The sequence below is a fragment of the Hemiscyllium ocellatum genome, chromosome 18 (assembly GCF_020745735.1).
Source record: "Hemiscyllium ocellatum isolate sHemOce1 chromosome 18, sHemOce1.pat.X.cur, whole genome shotgun sequence".
In the NCBI taxonomy this organism is placed as follows: domain Eukaryota; kingdom Metazoa; phylum Chordata; class Chondrichthyes; order Orectolobiformes; family Hemiscylliidae; genus Hemiscyllium; species Hemiscyllium ocellatum.
In genome coordinates, this window is record NC_083418.1 from 6,854,023 (window position 1) to 6,868,204 (window position 14,182).

Consider the following 14,182-nt stretch of genomic DNA (forward strand, 5'->3'; position numbering starts at 1 on the left):
GGAGGGTGTCAGTGGAAGGTGAGTGGTTGCTACGGCGGGAAAGGAAGTAATGGAGGGCTTTGAGTCCTTCGTGATGGGGGATGGAGGTGTACAGGGATTGGATGTCCATGGTGAAGATAAGGTGCTGGGGACCGGGGAAGCGAAAATCATGGAGGAGTTGGAGGGCGTGGATGGTGGCCCAAACGTAGGTGGAGAGTTCTTGGCCTAAGGGGGACAGGACAGCTTCGAGGTATGCAGAGATGAGTTCTGGGGGGCAGGAGCAAGCTGAGACAAAGGGCCGGTCGGGCAGTCAGGTTTGTGGATTTTGGGCAGGAAGTAGAAATTGGCCGTGCGGGATTGTGGTACTATGAGGTTGGAGGTGGTGGGTGGGAGATCCTCTGAGGTGACGAGGTTATGGATGGTCTGGGAGATGATGGTTTGGTGGTGGGAAGTGAGGTCATTGTCAAGGGGGCAGGAGGTGGAGTTGTCCGTGAGCTGGCGAAGCATTTCAAGTTTCACAACATCTTTCCGATAGGAAGGACACTAGAATTGCACGCAATATTCCAACTTTGGCCTAACCAATATCCTCTAGAGCCGCAACATGACCTCCCAACTCCTGTAATCAATACTCTGACCAATAAGGGAAAGTATACAAAACGCCATGCTCACTATCCTAGCTACCTGCGACTCCACTTTAAATGATCTGTGAACCTGCACTCCAAGGTCTCTTTATTCAGCAGCACTCCCTAGGACCTTACCATTCAGTGTATATGTCCTGATAAGATTTGTTCTTCCAAAATGCAGCACCTCAGATTTCTCTGAATTCAACTTCATCTGCCACTTATCAGCCCATTGACCCATCTGGTCCACATACTGTTGTAATCTGAGGCAACCCTCTTCGCTGTGCACTGCACCTCCTACTTTGGTGTCATCTGCAAACTTACTAACTGTACATCTTGTGCTCGCATTCAAATCATTGATGTAAATGACGAAAAGTAGATGGCCCTGCACCGATCCTTGTGGGACTCCACTGGTCACAGGCCTCCAGTCTGAAAATCAATCCTCCACCACACTCTCTGTCTTCTACTTTTGAGCCAGTTCTGTATCCAAATGGCTAGTTCTCCCTGTATTCCATGAGATCTAACCCTGCTAATCAGTCTCCCATGGGGAACCTTGTCGAATGCACTACTGAAGTCCATATAGATCACATTTACTGCTCTGCCCTCATCCATCTTCTTTATTACTTCTTCAAAAAACTCAATCAAGTTTGTGAGACATGATTTCCCACGCACAAAGCCATGTTGACTATCCCGAATCAGTCCTTGCCTTTCCAAATACATATACATCTTGTCCCTCAGGATTGCCTCCAACAACTTGCCCACCACTGAGGTGTTCCCTGGGTGTGTTTACCGCCCTTCTTAAACAGTGGCACCATGTTTGCCAACCTCCAGTCTTCCAGCACCTCGCCTGTGACTATCGATGATACAAATATCTCAGCAAGCGGTGCAGCAATCATTTCTCCAGCTCTCCACATAGTTCTCAGGTGTACCTGATCAGGTCCTGGGGATATATCCACCTATAACCGTTTCAAGGCATCCAGCACTTCCTCCTCTGTAATCTGGACATTTTTCAAGACGTCATCATCTGTTTCCCTGCAGTCTATATCTTCCATATCCTTTTCCACAGTAAATACTGATGCAAAATATTCATTTAATATCTCTCCCATTTTCTCTGCCTCCACACAAAGGTGGCCTTGCTGATCTTTGAGGGGCCCTATTCTTTCCCTATTTACCCTTTTGTCCTTAATATATTTGTAACAATCCTTTGGATTTTCCTTAATTGTATTTCCCACGCTATCTCATGTCCCCATTTTGCCATCCTGATTTTCCTCTTACCTGTCGTCACTTCGACCATGTCTCTTATCATGCAGGGCCATTACTATGGTTTCAACACCAAACGGTGTCCCATGAAGGAAACAGTCCCTCTCATGTTAAAGTCTTGAAGCTGGCCTTGGTGTTCCTGATGCCGTTTCACCCTCCACACAAGGCCCTGGAAGAACATATTTAACCTGTTGTGTAGTCTTCTCCGCAGCCACAATTCTGATGGAGGCGTACAAGTCGTTACATGATCTATAATCAAAGAAAAACAGTGATAGTATGGTATCGAGTGAAAGTATTGGCTGTTTCTTTAAACTTGCCTTCAAATTCAAACTACTCTATCCAGATAATTGGACAACATTAGAATCCCTGCAGAATTAGAATCCCTCGTGTGGAAACAGGCCCTTCGGCCCAATTCGTCCACACTGACCCTCAGAAGAGAAATCCACCTACATCCATTCCCTGCCTTTCATTTATCCCTGACTAATGCACCTGACATGCACATCCCTATGGACAATTTACCATGGCTAATTGACCCAACCTGCATATCTTTGGGAAGACACCTATGCAGACACAGAATGTGCAAGCTCCTTGAACACAGCTGCCCGTGGCTGTAATTAAACCCTAGTCCCTGGAACTGTGAGGCAGGAGTGCTAGTCATTGAGTCACTGTGGCAATCCAGCTGACCTTTCGACTTTAGTAAATGGCTACATTTACTGAATACCATCCACATTTGGTATTCGGCCTCCTGGTATGGTGTTCTAATTTGTAATTATAAACACTTCACATTAGAACCCACTTCTTTTCCTCACAAAGTTATTGCCAGAACTATTTTGTTATGGTCTACATTCACATCAAGCTTCCTGAAGGACAAACCTTCTGTCGGCTTTGTGTGTAAATCCCCTCTAATTAGCCCACATGTGGGGTGTGTGGACCGTGATTATCACAAGTTGTCACCTATGAAGTTCAAGAACAGCTGATAGAAAGCAATGACGGCAATTGCTGGAGTTCAGAGTCAAAAAGTATGGTGCTGATGGAGAGGTTATGCTCAAAACATGAATTCTCTTGCTCCTCTGATGTCTCCTGACCTGCTGTGCTTTTCCAGCACCACACGTTTTGAATCATGGACGTTATTATTGGAACTTATGACTGCCAACCCTCCTTTTCCTTTTTGGGCTAATTTACACTCTGCATTAGCAAGAACTGTGGCTATTGTTCATCCTCATCCGTGCACCATGTGTTAATATCAATTGATGCCATATGAGAAGACAATACACGTCAATACCCGATCTCTGTTTGGGAGCACGGTATGCCAACACATTAGAGGACTCATCAAATGCTACAATTTTTGAGACCATATCAAAGGTTGACCCCTTTTAAGAATTGATGCAATGGTGCCCGGATGGATGCCAGTTGTGTATGAAATTTGTAATAATTTACCAGACTCAAATCACCCAAGCTCTTGGACAGATTTGGGAGCCCGGTCACCTTTGGTCACCCTCATGCTACTTTTCAAGTGTAACCTGGCCTTATGGACTCTGTAGCTCACATATGCGAAATGGGAACTTGGGGGAACTAGACCAAACAGTTTTTTTCCCTTCCAGACATACCTTCCTGCCTTGAAACATAGAACTTAGAACTATACTCAAGTTCTCCATGGTTATTTAACAACGTTTCTTGGTGTCAGGAGGTTATCCAGGTAAATGGGGAACTTATCCAAATGATACAAAGCCTTCTATATTGTCCATTGACTGTTGATATGCTGAATTGCAGCACTGTGTATTAGTACAAATCCTTATGGGTATTAATTGCAACATACCTCTGAGGATCCTGGTCTAATGCAATTGTAAGTTAGTATGGCTCATGTCAAACTTCGTGAAGGACAAACCTCCTGCCAATTTTGATTCCAAATCTGCTATCCTATCCAAGGATTAGGTATTTATCCCAAAAAAATCAATTTACTGCTTCTTCAAAATCCCAAAGATAAGCTGAGCTGTCAAGCTTCAAAAACTGGTACAACCAATAGATATTCCTTCACTTTCCAATTTGAGTCTGCTTTTAGGATTGAGCATAAAGCAAAAGGCAGTAGGTAAGCCATGCAAAAAACCTTCCTCATTAACATGCAAAGTTGCATTGTCTCCTCCACAGTTCGTAAATCTTCCTGGAAAACTTCCAAGTATTTTAATTAGACTTCACTCAGGCAGCAATTTTGTCATCGAATCTCTCTCAACCAATTTCAACTCATCAAACTTGCTCTCAAGCCACCTTCCACAATCACCTGTAACCGAACTAGCTGTCTTTCATAACGGACTGGAAGAGATGTTTTACCTCGAATATGCAAATATTCCCGGGTGTATGTTATCAGGCTAGCTGACGTCTTTCACAAATGTAAGGGCTGGATTCCACATCGAATTTTATTAAAAACTCATTCAACAAACATTAACACGGCAGTGGTGGCATTGACGTTCATTTGAAAGAGATGGGCATTTAACCAGATGCTCACCTTGCTTGGTTCTGATTTGGATATTGCTAATCAATTTAACTGTTTCAAAACAGTTGGAGTATGAACTCACACGCACATCTTGTTTACCATCATATAAAGTTACTTCATTTAAGTTTAGTCGGGTTGTGTTGTTGTCCCAAATCTGTATATTGACAACAATTCCAATCTCTTACCAGGCAGGATTCAGAAAAAAAATCTAACTGTTTGGTGGAGATTTGGCTTTGCTTTATGGTTTTCCTGCATGCCTACTGATAGTTGCGATCAGAATATCTCCTCATTAGGGCGTTGTAGTTGCCTGTACTCAAATTGTGCTCCCCCAGCTCAGGCAAACTGGCAATGGCATCGCTCTATATTTTGCAACTCACAAGCACTACTTGTGACATTTTCCAATTATAAAGCCAGTTGTAGCACATGTTTGAATTCCAGCTGAGCTTCATCCAGTATGAAGTTTTGCCTAGTCCCATAATTAATCCCACATACTAGATGGTCGCTAAGCAGCTAAATACATATGCACCTGCCAGTTGTCGTAACCTAGGCACAAATCCTGGTAATGATTCCCCTGGTCCTCAAATTGCTAAGGTAACTTGATAGTGTCTCAAAATTTAAAGCGGCTTGAGAATTATAATATTCCTTAACTATGTCAATCAGTTCGTGAAAGTTGTATCGGATATCTCAGGAAAATTATTTTCCTAATGACAGGAAAAGCTGCAGCTTCACAGGGATGGCATGATACTTGCTTTTAACTGCCATAATACATTATTTCTACATATTGGGCACAGACCTCAATGGAAGGATTGAATGAATCAAGCTCCCTAAACAGAGGAATGATTTAAACAAATGGTTACCAACAACATCTGCAATTGAGTTTCTTCAGGAATGTGCTTCACTCTCATTGTAACTGATCACCAAACACCCTTCATATACAAACGCGTAACCTTTGCCTATAGCACTTCCTCCCAATGTGTCAAGTATTCCACGGGCTCAACATTCGAGCCATTCACCCTTTTATGACAGTCAGGTCCCCCTGTTTGGACTACATTTTCATTACCTATTAGGAAACACATTCTATGTTGTCCGGCTGACTGACCCAACTACATTCAGCACACCATGATCTGACAAACATAACTAGCTGTACAAAAGCTCCTCAAATCTGACCGTACCAATCCAGGTTTACAAGGGTTTTTTTTAGAGAAGCGGGGCAAAAGGAATGCCAATGACTTCTGGGATGTCGGTTGAGGAGCAAGTGGTTCTGGGAGGTCACATCATTAGATGTGGTTCTAATCAGATGTGTGGGTAGCCATAAGAAAAGTCATAAATTAGTAGAGTTGAGAAGGTTACGGTGAGTAATCATCCAAAACTCAATGAAATTCGGACTTGGATAGGTACACACAAGTGAGTCAATCTTGCAACAGTAGTTACTGTCTCACTGTAAATTGGTGTCAATGTTTTATTTGCAAAATTTGAAAAATCCATCTGGTTGTTTAACATATTTCAAGTAAAGAAATCTGTCATCTCCATCTGGTAGGGTCGACATGTGAATCCTCAGGCGCAGCAATATGGTTGGTGCCCTATGAAATTGATTTGCATGCTACTCAGTTGTTATTCAATGGCTACAAAGTCTCTTACAAGAAACAAAACCAAACGGACCACTTGACATCAATTTAGACACTGGAAACAACAGCAAAAATGACTCTGTCAAACCTGTAAAACCCTCTGTATTAACATTTGCAATGTTTTGCAAATAAAACATTGACACCAATTTACAGTGAGACAGTAACTACTGTTGCAAGATTGACTCACTTGTGTGTACCTATCCAAGTCCGAATTTCATTGAGTTTTGGATGATTACTTTCTCAACTCTACTAATGCTAAATGTGAGAGAGCTGTCTCACAGACTAGTCACTTAACAGCTTGATTGTCATATTCATTAAATCATACCTTCCAGACAATGTTCCGGATGCCACTATCAACAGATACATCATGTTCACCAGCAGGAGAGTTACCCAGGAAATGTTAACCTGTTATCCAAAACAAACAGGAGGCTGTAAGAGCACAACTGGACATGCAGTGTCAGTTAATAAGTCAACATTTCAGGTATAAGACTTCCTTCGGACTGGGGGGTGGGGTTAAGGGGAGTTACAGATAAAGGGGGTTGGCTTGGATGGGGAAAAGGCAGAATGCCGTGGTAGAGATAGACAGTTACAGGTGGTGGGTGCAATCCGATTGGTCAATGGAAGTGAATTATTGGTAACTGAAGGGAAGGGTCGTTGTGTGGAATGGAAGGGAATGGGAGAGGCTGAAAAAGGAGCATGGACATAGGTGGTAAGATAATTTTAAATTGAAGAACACCATGTTGAGTACTCTGGGCTGTAGGCTGCACGGGTAGAAGACAACGTGCTGTTCGTCCAGTAAGTGATCCGATACACTGTGACAATGGAGGAGGTTGAGGATGGAGATGTTGGACAGGGAGTGGGAGGGGGAATTGCAATCAGCGGTGACCAGGAGGTCAGGTTGCCCATACAGGCCCAGCTAAGGTGCTCAGCAAAGCATTCACTTGGTTTACGTTTGATCGTACCGATGTAAAGAAGACCACATCGAGAGCACTGGATCCAGTAAACTGGGTTGGAAATGCAATTGTTTGACCTAGAATTACTGCCTGGGGCCCTAGATGGAGGTGCGGGAGGTGGTGTGCCATCAGGTGTTGCATCGTTTTTGGTTGCAGGGGAAGTTTCCAGGGTTTTGGAGTCTTTGGGAAAAGCAGAGAATTATGGGGAGGAGAAAATGCTCTGGGTGGTGAAGGTGGAAGTGTTTGAGGATGATGCGTTAGATGCATAGGCTGGTGTGTGGTAGTGAGGACGAAGAGGACCCTATCCTTTTTTGTTTAGATGGGCCAGGGTTTAGTGAAGTGGAGCGGGGAATATCGGAGGGCGGTCTGGATCACAGTACAGAGTAAAAATTGTTGTTTGAAATAGCAGGGCATCTGGGATGCTTGGGAGTGCAGCATGTCTTTGTCAGAGCAGATGCGATGGAGACAAAGAAATTAGGAAAGCAGGATGGAGATTATGCTGTGTACATGGTGGGAGTAGGTACGGCCTATTTAGCTACGGCAGTCTGTGGATTCATAGTAAATGGTCTGTAAACTGTTACCGAATATGGAAACGGAGGTCAAGAAGGGAAGGAAGGTGTCTGTGATAGACCACGTGAATTTGGGGAAATGGTGGAAGTTGATAACGAAGTCGATGAACTGCTCCAGTTCAGACTTGGTGTAGGATACAACACCGATGCAGTCATCCATGTAACGTCATACGAGTCAGGGAAGCATATGTACTGAAGAATAACTATTGGACACACTCAACAGAGGCAGGTGTAGCTCGGGCCACTGGTCATCGGCCCTCCCCTGGATGGGGTGAAAGCAGGAAGCGTTGAAGGAAAGATTTAGGATGAGGTCTAATTTGATGAGGTGGAGGAGTATAGTGGTGATGATGGTTCTGTTATGGATTCTGTTGGAGAGGAAAAAAACTGAGGCCCTTTCACTATCCTCATGGATTATGGCGGTGTATAAGGGCTACACGCCCATAGTGAAGATGAAGCATTGGGGGCCATGGAAGTGGAAGTTTCCAAAGATGAGGAGCAAGTGGTTTGTGCCCCAGATGTAGGTAACAAGTGGCTGGACCAAGGGGGAGAGCAAGGAATCAAGACGGGTAGACATGTCATTGGTGGGGTAGGAGCCTGTGGAGACACTGTGTTGGCCGGTGTAGTTGGGCTTGTGGATCTTAGGGAGCAAATAGAACCTAGCAGTGCGGGGCTGAGGGACTACGAGGATGGAGACAATGGAAGGGAGACAATGGAAGGGAGACAACAGGCAGTCTGTGATGTTGTCACAGACAAGGTGGGTGATAGTGGCCTGATGAGCCATCGTAGGGTTGTGATCAAGAGGAACATAGAATGAGGCAACAGAGAGCTGGCGTTTGGCATCTGCGACATAGAGCTCTATCTTGCAGACTACCACTGCCCTGCAGTTGTCAGTGGGTTTGCTGTTGAAACGGGGATTAGTATAGACAGACTGGAGTGCTGCACGTGCAGAGGGGAAAAGAGATTGGAGTGAGTGCAGGGAGTGGAGAAATCAAGGCGGCTGAAGCCACATCAGCAGTCAGCAATAAAGAGGTATGAGGTGGGTAAGAGACCAGGAGGGGATGTGCAACAGGAAGAGGAAGTTGGAGGCAAAAGAAAGGGTAATTGAAAGGTGGTTGGGAGTCTCTAAAGGGAGCCAGAGGGGGCACAAACAGGAGCTCTTTACTGAGGACAGACCATTCGGCATCAGAATTCAAGGTCAGGGAGTGGGGGAAACAGTGAAGATGTGGAATTGCTCATGGCTGTGTTCCTGAGGAGGCTGGATGGGGCAGGATAACAGCATCTGATGCATGAGACTTGGGTGTATCATAGTAGCTAAGTAGTAGCTGTGAGAGGGAGAGTGAAAGAGGGATGGGCTGGGAGATTGAACTTAGACTGGGATTCAGGGGGTGGGAATGATGAGGTAGTAAGCATTCTGGGATTGGATAGGTTATATTGGAGTGCTGGTGTGGTGGCTCATTGCAGATGGGCAGTCGGACCCAGGAGTTACCCTGTCGATTGAAGAGTGGGTGGAGTCTGGAGTGGGGGCAGAAGTTGCAGCGAAGTTGAGGAAGGTGCCAGGCTTTTCATTTGGTGCAATCTGGATCAGCGTTCGAGAAGTCATCCGGAGCAGAGACAGAGGTTGAAGGTGGTTTCCTGTCGGCCCCGGTTCAGATGATCCTCTAACACTAGCCCTATTCCACCCAAGAAAATACGGACTTGCCTCAACCTCCCTGCTACTCCCACTCCGGACTCCACCTATTCTCCAATTGACGCAAGGAGTCCGACCCCCAGGGTCAATCCTGTGTCCTGCTGCCCACCTGCATATGGTCAGCGCACCAGCTGTCGTTCATCACCTGTCCATCTCCACAAAACACACAACCCCCCACCTCTCCTTCCTCCTCTCGACGTCATCCCCCTCCACACCCCTACCCAAAATAAATTTTCCCCCAATCACAGCACACCTCTCTCCTCCTTTGGTTCCCTCCCATAACTGCACAGCCCCATCAGACCACTCCAAACCTTACTTATCACATGCTATCGCCCTCCAGCTCCTTCAGACTTCAGACACATCCTTCAAAACCCCATCAGCACCTTGTCACATAATTACCGTGACCACCCTACACGAGGTTCCATGCCCAGAACGTGGAATTTTGTTCTGCTGCCTCCCTGCCTTCTTTGGAAAAGACCCCCAACCACCATCTGATGAACCCTTCTACCACTGCCAACCTTCCTCTTGCACTACCACTCCTGGCCTCTTATCCAACATAGACCTTTATTGCTGACTTCGAACACTACTCTCAACTGTTTTGATTTTTCCTTCCCTCTTGCCACTCTGAATATGCAGCGCTCCACTTTCTCTGCGCCCATCCTAGTTTCACAACCAAACCCGTCCGGAGGACAGGCCGCTATGTGGCAGAATCTGAACACCACCTCCCAAATACTACGTCCTCCCTCCCTCTTTGTCACAACCCCACCATTGCCCATCTGGCCGTTATCACCAACACTGTCCATAAAGTCACCACCCCCAACGATCTGTCCTCCACCATCTCCAAGCTCAGAGCCCCAGCACCACACTCTTGGTTTTACCTGCTCCAAGAACCACAAGCCCAACAACCGAGCTGACCTACCATTTCCATGTTCCTGTCCAAACATACACATTTCTTTATACCTCAACTCTATTGAGTCTGTGGGGGAGGGGGAGGGGTGGGACTCAGATAGATCCGAGCTATGCCTGCCTCTTTGTCGGTTGCATGGAATAGTCCCTCTTCAGTACATTGACCCTAACTCTTCCGCCATTACTTTAATCACTGCATTGGTGCTGTATTCTGCAACGGGTTTGAACTGGGCTTTATTAAAAACTTCCACCCAGCCCTTAAATTCACTTTGTCCCCTTTCTTGATATCTTCACTTCCATCTCCGGTGACTGTTTATAGACCAGCATTTCCAATAAATCGACAAACTCCCACAACCACAAAGCCTGCTTCATTTCTCACCCTAAATCCTGGAATAATTCCATCCTGTTGGTGCAATTTCTCCTTCTCCATCGCATCTGGTCTGACAAAGAGATGATCCACTCCCAAGCATCCTAGATTCCCTCCTATTTCTAGGAATGATTTCTTTCCCTCCTCGTTCATCCAGATAGCTCTCCACAGTATCTATCTCTACTAATCTAAACCCCACCCCATCCAAACATAATAAATGGTCCCCGTTGTCCTTAATTTCCAAGCCATCAGCCTGTGTGTCCAACACATCAGCCTCAAACACTTCCACAAACTCCAATTAGGCCCAACCACCCAGAAAATTCTCTTCTCCCTACCCTTCTCTGCCTTCGACAAGGACATTTTACTTTCCAATCCTTAGGTCACACCACACTTCCCACCAAACCCTTCCATCAGCTCCTCCCACCCCTGGAACTGAAAAAAGATGCACCACCTGCCAGCACACACCACCCGCTCACCTGCATCCAGGGCCCGAAACAATCCTTTCAGGTGAAGCAGCAGTTCATCTGCATCTCCTCCAACCTCGTTTACTGCATCCAGTGCAGCCGAAGTGGTATTCTATACATACGTGAGACCGAACAAAGTAAACTAAGGGTCTTCCTGACTTCCTAGTCACCATGCATTTCAACTCCCCCTCTCACTCTGACCTCTCAATCTTTGACCTCTTCCATTGCCGCAGTGAATCCGACAATAATTGGAGGAACACCTCATCTTCTGCCTTGGCAGTCCACAGCCTGGTGAACTCAATATTGAGTTCTTCAATTTCAAATAACGTTCCCACCCATGCCCCAAATTGCTGTCCAGCTCCACCTCCTCCATTCTGTCCCACATAACAACCCTATCTTCCAGCTACCAACTGGATATATCCTTCCCATCGAGCAACCAGGTTGCACCCACCTCCTGTGTCTCACTAGTCTGCTGCTCCCCCACCCGACCATCTCTCTCACTCTCTCTCTCTCTCTCACTCTCTCTCTCTCTCTTTCTCTCAAGCTTCCCTTACACCACCCCCCCATGTCCTGAAGGTTACACCTGAAACGTTGACCTTTCCAACTCCTGATGCTGCCTGGCTTGCTGTGTCTTTTCAACCTCCCGTGTGTCTACTTTGGATTGCAGCATCTGCAGTTTTTTTTGTCACTAGCCAGTTCCTTAAGCAGTATAAATCGGAAGTGCACTGTGGGATCAATGAAAGTTTTTATGTTGCTGAAGCCATGGGAATCTCCTGGAAAATTCTAGACTCTGATAGGAATAAAATATCTGTGCAACTGGAAATCTCCTTAACTTTGCAGCATTGTGAGGGTTCTAACTTACTCAAGCTTAACAATTACACCACAAAACTTCTGAGATGAAAAAGTTTGGTAATCAAGAATCTAAACTCCACACAATCTCCTGGCTCCGCAACAACTCTTCCCACCCCACTCCCCAATTCCAACTCACCCTACCCCCTTCAGACTCCTCCCCAAACCCCAGTTGATCTGAACCCAATTCAACATCTTCATCTGAGCCCACACTGACCCTGACCTTCTCTCCCTCACACCCCACTGGCTACACAATATTGTTCCCCTCTGGACCTCACCCACACATAACTGTTAACGCCCGCCCAGCCATCGAGTGCACCCTGGCATCCCACTGACATTATCTGGGGCCATTCCCCAACGGCAATTAACAATGCCACACCGCGCCCCCAACCCTTCACCTAGCCAGCCCTGATTATTAAAGCGTCATAGAGATGTACAGCACAGAAACAAGATCCTATGCTCCAACTTGTCCATGTCGACCAGCCATCCTAAAATAATCTCGTCCCATTTGTCAGAACTTGGCCCACTAACATCTATATTCGCTCTATTCGTGCACATATCCAGATATCTTTGATAAATGTTGTAATTCTTAAACTCTCCCTCACCGCCAGCCCCTCCCCCGGGGGTTACTGCTCAAAAGGAATGATAGGTCGAGGCTGATTGCCGTTTTCCCCGCGTCCACGCCCAGCTCGGACGACATCCCTCACCACGTTCCTGAACTTGCCATTCAACTGTTCCCTCTTCCCTATTTCCGCTAGAGCATAGGCAATGAGATTGCCGGGAGGCAACATGTGAACTAAATGCCTGCCGAGGCCTCTGCCCACGCCCGACATTGCTTGTCTTCGGACCCCGCGGTGGAAGTGGCTGCAAACGGCGCTGCTTTCGAATTCAGCCAGTTAGTTGGATGGGAGATATAGTCTTTTAGAGAGGAGATGGGTTGTGGATTGCTGATGAAGGAAAATATGCTGGAAATAGCTTCCAGAGAAGCAACGTGAAAACAAACATAAAAGAAGGAACTGCAAGTACTGGCGATGTGAATCAACACCACAAATTGCTGTAGAAATTCAGCAGGTCTGACAGTATCTGTGAAGAGAGGAAGCAGCACTAATGTTTTGAGTTCAGTATGTAAATAAAGCAATAATGGAATGAGGGAATTCAATTGATTTAAAGAGCGGAGATCCCAGGATTTGCCCGTTACCATCCAAGTGTATTAAACAAATAGAGGCGCACACTGTAGATTCCCACATTAACATCTTGCAGAGTGTTCCAGATGCAGGAGTTGCCGATCTGGATCGGAAAATAACACCAATCCAAGGAAAATCAGGGAATTACAGACCAGTTAGTCAAAAATCTGTGATTGGAAAAGTGTTGGAGTTTATAATCAGGGATTGAGTCACCGAATATCCTGAAAATTTTAAGTTATTCAGAGAACGCCATGACACGTAGGTCACGCCTGACAAACCTCTGAATTATTTGACGGGGAAACTGACGTGCAGACATGAGAATGTCAATGGGTCTTGCTTCTGTGGACTACCGGAAGGCATTTGATGAATTCCCACACTATATTGTAAGGCAGAAGCCCATGAAATTGAAGGCAAATTACTGATGTGGATGGGAAAACGCTTGAGTAGCAGGTGATAGAAAGTTTAGGTAATGGATAGGAACTTAAATTTGTCAAGATGCGACCAGTGGTGTCCTGTAGGGATCTGTGTTAGACCTTCAGATATTCACATTATTTATTAATTAATTGGACAATGACGCAAGTATCCATATGTCCAATTTTGTGTCATCAGCAATGTTAGGTGTTCAAGGCTTGTATCATCGATAGTCACAGGTGGGGTGACAGAAGACTGGAGGCTGGCAAACGTGGTGACACTGTTTAGGAAGAGTGGTAAGGACAAGCCAGGGAGCTATAGGCCAGTGAACCTGACCTCGGTGGTGAGCAAGTTGTTGGAGGGAATCCTGAGGGACAGGATCTACATGTATTTGTAAAAGGTAATGACAGATTAGGGATAGTCAACATGGCCATGTGCGTGGGAAATCATGTCTCATAAACTTGACTGATTTTTTTTGAAGAAGTAACAAAGAGATTGATGATTTCAGAGCAGTAGATGTGATCTATCTGGACTGTAGTAAGGCGTTCGAAAAGTTTCCCCATGGGGAACTGATTAGCCAGGTTAGATTTCATGGAATACAGGGAGAATTAGCCATTTGGAAACAGAACTAGCTCAAAGGCAGAACACAGAGGGTGGTGGAGGAGGATCGTTTTTCAGACTGTAGGCCTGTGATCAGTGGAGTGCCACAAGCTTCGATGAGGGTCCTTTACTTTTTGTCAATTACAGAAATGATTTGGATGCAAGCATAAGAGGAATAGTTAGTAAGTTTGCAGATGACACCAATATTGGAGGTGTAGTG